Genomic DNA, 6,000 nt, shown 5'->3' with positions numbered 1-6,000 from the left:
CCCCACTCACACCTCTGTAAATAAGTACCCTCATTAAATTCAAAACCCCAGCTAAGTGTGCCATCTGTTTCCTGCAAGAACCCTGACTGATAAAATGGGTGTATCAGAAATCAACTCATGTTTACCCATCCTGTTTCCTTTTCCTGGACACACAGGAAGACTACATTTTCCATTCTCCCTTGCATTTAGATTGAGGTTCTGAGACTGGGTTCTGGCCAGTGGGATGAAGTATGACTTCCAAGCCTGGCCATAAAACACCTCTTGCAATTGTCCCCACTCTCTTCATTTTCCAAGGTAACATTGGAAGTTATATATTTAAGGTTATGATGTCTCAAGCTGGAAGAAGTTTGGATCCCTGAGTCACTGCTTGGAGGAGAATGCCCAACTGTATTCAACTATGATATGAGTGAGAAATAGCCTTTATTGTGTTGTGCCACTGCGATCCTGAGAGTGGTTTGTTACCACAATGAGGGTTAATTACTTTGACTACTTCGGTTGAGGTTTTAAATGAAGAGGCCACCTAGAGCAAAGGAGTATTCAAGGTATAAAGATAAGGAAGCATATGATTTTCTAACTTGAGTGATACTGCACTGAGGGTTAACAGAGTGTTAGCATTATTGCTTTGTGAAAAGAACAGGGATTTGGCTGTCAGAGAAGAGTTTAAATCTAGGCTTCACCACTTCTAGTGACGTGATCTTGGGCTAGTGACTTCACTTTTTTAAGTTTTCCCGTATGTAGTTTTAAGTTTTCCTTCGCCTTTTTAAGTTTTCCTATCTGTAGAATATCTATTTCATAAGGCTCTTTTATGGATAGATGACTTAACGTCTATAATAGTTGGTACTCAATAAAAGTTCCCTCTTTTTCCTCTTTCAGCTGTGAATTATAAACTCAGTGCTGCTAGTAATTGGTAAATAATTTCAGCTTGTGAGGCATCTGTTTCCTAATCTCTAATGGCAGAGAACAATTCACACTATCCTGAGCATCCCGGTATGGAAGTGGCTTGAAAATTGACCAGAAAAAAGGGATTTCCTTTAGGTCTTGGACTTAGGCATTAACTCTTTCACTTCTCTGCCCTCCAGGCCCCATCTTGAAATTTGCAGGCCACCTAATGCATGTGTCAAGTCAAGAAAATTGAGTCCCAGTGCCATTCCTTACTTCACGAATGAGTTTAGATCCTGGGACTAACATGTCTTTTGGAAAAGTAAAGAGAAAGGACTCTCCATGGAAACTTTTTCATGATCAAGAGGGCTTATTTGTCCATCCATCTATCCATCCATCCATCCATCCACAAATCCACAAAATAATCATTTAGTGCCTAGCATATGTGAAGACATTTCTAGGCCCTGTAGTAGATACAAAGATGGATTAGACACATCTGCCCTGAACAGCTTACATTCTTGCTGAGAGAAGATAATTTAACTTCACAAATAACTGCAAGACAGACCAGGTTGTGGTAAGCATGGAAGACCACATACAAAGTGCTATGGAATTCAGAGGAAGGGAAACCCCTTCTGGCTGAAGACACCAGGGAGCATTTGAATACATCTTAAAGGTAAGGCAGGATTTGGACATATGGAGATGAGGGAAGAGACCCATGGGGAAACAGAGGCTAATAGTTTGGCCAGAACACAGCTGCCAAGAGGGGGGTTGAGGGAAACAGTTTTAGAAATGTCACCTAAGAGAAGATTGTGCAGAGCCTGAATTCTAGGCTAAAATGCTTTTGAGGAGGGCAGAGACAGGTTGTCAAAGGTTTCTGAGCATTGGGTTGGCGTGTGCCTTGGGAAGGGTAGTTGGGAAGCTGTGTTCAGCAACATTGGAGGCAGCAGGAGGTGGGGATAAAGAGCCCAACTGGAAGACCTGCAGCCATCTAGGTAAACCTTAATGTGGGACTAAACTAGGACGGAATGTATGGACTATAAAGAATGTTAGGAAGAATCATTCAATATGTATTTATTCTGTGTCTATTCTCCTTCTGTCAGTCACTATAGGGGATGAACACTAAGCAACACAACTCTTGCCTCCTTGGTGCTTAGCATATGACTCGAGAGATGAATCAGTCAAGGAAAGTTTGTCCCTTCTAAACTCTTTCCCTTGATGGCCACACAGCATAAGTGTAAGCTGGTTTACTGTCCCTACCCACTGTGCACCCTGTCAACAGCATCCTGTCTCCACCCCAACAAAATCAAAGAGAAGATAGGGAATAAAGCTTTAAGTTAAGATATGGTCTGCTGTCCATGCTTACTTAACATCCTATAGTACTTATTATATGCCCTATATATCTTACCATATACTCTATTTTAAGAGCTTTATGAATACTACATTATTTATTTTCATAATAATCCTATGAGGTAGGCACTATTATCATTCCCATTTTATAAAGGAGGGCACTGAGGCACAGAGAGATTAAATAATTTTCCCAAAGTTATACAGCTAGTAAGTTGCAGAGTTTAGAACCCAAGGAATCTGGCTCCAGAATCTTACACTTAACCTTTACATTGTGCTGCCTCCCGGCAACACTGCTTGCCCTCTGCCCACCTGCAATGAATCACAGCCAAAAAGGAATTACTCTTGGACCTTATGGGTCCCTACTGAATCAGTTCTCTCTTCTTGGCTTGTGATGCTGTCCAAGGTCACACTGAGCTAAAATCTGCTCAATGATCTCTGGTACAGTCATAGTTATAGTCAATGCTGAATTTGACTGCCCCGCCCTGTTGGGTAACCAGCCAAGAAGCTGGGTAGGGCTGAGGGACAGTTATCTTATGAAAGGTGGTCCTTTAACTCTTTGTTCAGAGTGGTCAAGTTAATGCTGTTGCCCACATACCACTTTGGAAGAGGCAGACATAATGGTGATGCCCGTAGCATGGGCTCTGATATTTACTACCCAAGAACCCATGGACTAAGTATCAGTTTCCCCATCCACAAAATGGGGGTATTACGTAGGAGTTTCCTCGTAAAATTGTAGTAAAGAGTGAATGAGACACTTTCTGTAAAATGCTAAGCTTAGTGTCCAACATGCACCTGGTACTCAGAAAGTGTTAGCTGTTGTCATTTTGCTGAGTTAAGAACAGACTCTTCACCTGATCCATGACACCAGACTCAGAGGTACTCAGAAGCCCCAGGTTGGCTCTTTAGGCCCTCATTCAAGAAAAAGACTAAAATATCCCAATAGCTTTTTGGAGTGGAGGAACAAGTGATTTTGGGCCTTGCCATACAGAGCTGTATATTATTGTTATTGCATTGCATTGGGCATTGTGTTCAAGGCTGTACTGAATCATAGTGAAACCACTAGCCTGGATTTAAATCTCAGCTCTGCCATTTACCAGCTGGGTGACCTTGGGAAAATTCACATTTTTGAGCCTCAGTTTCATCGTCTACACAATGAGGTGGTGATGATATCCTCCTCATAGGGTTGTTGGAGGATAAAGTGAGTTAATTATGTAAAGTCTTTACAGCAGGACTCCATGCACTATAGATATGTAAAGATCAGCTAATATTGTTGCGTTCCTTTGTATTAAACTAGTAAATTCCTTTTCTTCTAAAAAAAAAAAAAGGAGACTGGGGCAGACTTTTCTTCTTTTGTGGGGAGAGATAACCCACAAAATCCAGGAAAGGAGATAAGCCAGACCTTGATGGTGGGAGTTTTTCCCTCTCCTACAAGTAGAAGATGGAGGACGAACCCATGCCTTCCAAGAGTGTGGGTGTGAAACATAAACCAGGCACAAAGACCGGGACTGACTCCAGGCAGCCACAGTGAGATGGCAGCTCCCTACAAGGAAGAAGTGAACCAGGGTGAAAAGGAAAGTAACCCTTTTATCTGAGGCTTTTCAGGGCATCAGTGACTAAGGCTGCCATACCTTGGGCTTTTTTGGAGACAACACAGAGGCTCTAAGCTCCTGGCCTTCCCTTCACCTTCACACTGAGAATGGGGGGAGCTCATCACATAAGCCTTTCAGGTCAGGCAAATAGGGGCTTCTTTTGCCCCCTCAAAGACCCCAGAACAAGACAAAGCAGATGAGGTATGCATGAAAAGGCCACTGATAATCCGTGGCAGTAAATGCTACACAACAAAGAGGGACTGCAGGATAGGCTTCCCAAGGGTCTGCCAGTAACTAGCTGCTGAGCCTTAGGCCAGCCACTTCACCTTGCTGAGCATCCGTTTCCACACCTGGGAAATCCTAAGTAATCCTAAGTAAGAGATCACCTGGGTGATCTCTAAGTAACATCCTCCCAGCTCTGTGATCCCATAAGTGTTGGGACAGTAATTCCATTAGGAGTTCAAAGGAGGGACAGATCAATGGGGGTTGGAGCGGTCAGAGAGGGTTTCATGGAATTGATGAACCTGGGAGGGTTTGCATAGGTTGGAGGGAGGAAGTGCTGCTCTTGTTCCCTTGGCCTTCTCACCTCACCCTGACAGCTGGCAACCTTTCTGGACCCATTCATCAGGCCAGAAGAATTTCTTTCCAAGGAGTCCCTGCTCCCTTTCTCACTCCAGAATGTCGTCCAACCACACCAAGAGAACCAGCAAAACCCCAAACTGAGGTCATAAACTGACTAAAATATCACTTGCCTTGAGACCACTTGGAATAGTCTACTTTCTAGTCCGGGGGATTGCGTTCCATCTGTCTCTCATCAGCTAAGCATGCCCCAGTCAACGGGAATGAATGTCCCCTAGGCTGGAGAGACTGTCTTGAAATAAGACGAGGGCTGGATCCCACGGTTCTCTATGAAAGAGAAGGATGATGTTCATTCATGAGTAGGGTTGTAGGTGGAGTGGATTCACTGAACTTGGCATCTCCCCCCTTCCTATCATCATCTCCAGGAAGGCCCACCAAGGAAGCTTTCCTGGACACCTGCTTAGAAAGAAACCTATTCCTTTACATCCCACACCCTTAAATGGCTCAAACTGTCAAGCGCTGCTGGCCTCCCTGCCAAATCTAATCCAATGACGCAAAAGACCGTGGCTGTCCTTCCAAGCTAATTAGAGGCCCAAGAAAGGATGCAAGGAGGGGAGAGATCAGCTCCTGAGAAAATGGTACTTGCGAGAGCATCGTGGAAAGCCAATGGGGATTAAACTTTGTGCTGTGTGCCTTTGCTCTGACCTCCATTTTTATTCTTAGCTCTCTTTGGGGGCCCTTGTCTACCTCCTTGAAAAGCTGTACAGTGAAGTCATTCTCCATAGCAGGGGCCATCTGCCTATTGCCTGTGCTAACACAGGTGACATATTTTACTTGTCTCCTAAAGGTCAAGCTAATTTACTCCCATGTGAGAGAGTCCAGTGTGCTTGTCATGAGTGAGAGCTGGGCTGTGATGGATGTCAAGTGGTCCCAGTAGCTCCAAGTCAGGAACCTGCCTCTTCCAGGAACCAAACCCCCTGGCTGCTTTCGGCTGAGAGATTGAGTCCAAGTGAAAGTGCAGAGGCCCATGGTAACAGCTGCCCCTCCATAGGCCCTCCTGGTTATCAGTTTTCTGCAGTTCCATCCTTCCAGTCCTCAGTTCTGTCATTGACCTCTAGAATCAGGGGAGTAGCCCAGCTTCATTAACTGCAGTTCTCTCAGGCTCCAACCCTGAAACTGCCTTCAGCTTTTTCTGGCTAGTGACATGGAGGGTTGTCATTTCAGATGTGACATCTAGAGGATTTTTCAGCATCTTTCCTTCCACTGCCACCAGAATAGACTGCAGAGGTCTCTGTCTGGGTTTATCTGTTTGTTTTTCTTTAATTACACTTCAGAGTTAGGATCTCATATTATTTTCTAAAAATGAGAGGTGATTAATGCTGACAAAGCATTGTACTTCAGCAAATGAGTAATGATGCCCTCATTCTACAATGAGAAGACTTGTTCCTCACAGAAAAAAGCCCACAGTCACAGAATGACACAGCTGGAAGGAAGCTTAAAAATTATTCAGTGCAGCCCCTCATTTTCTAGATGAGGGAATGAGATTTGGAGGAGTGAAATGACTTGGATGCTCAGAAAATATGGCCTTAAAATATGGTTCCCAGTG

Source organism: Zalophus californianus, chromosome 6 (genome assembly GCF_009762305.2).
Source record: "Zalophus californianus isolate mZalCal1 chromosome 6, mZalCal1.pri.v2, whole genome shotgun sequence".
NCBI classification, from domain to species: Eukaryota; Metazoa; Chordata; class Mammalia; order Carnivora; family Otariidae; genus Zalophus; species Zalophus californianus.
This window is presented reverse-complemented; position numbering follows the sequence as displayed.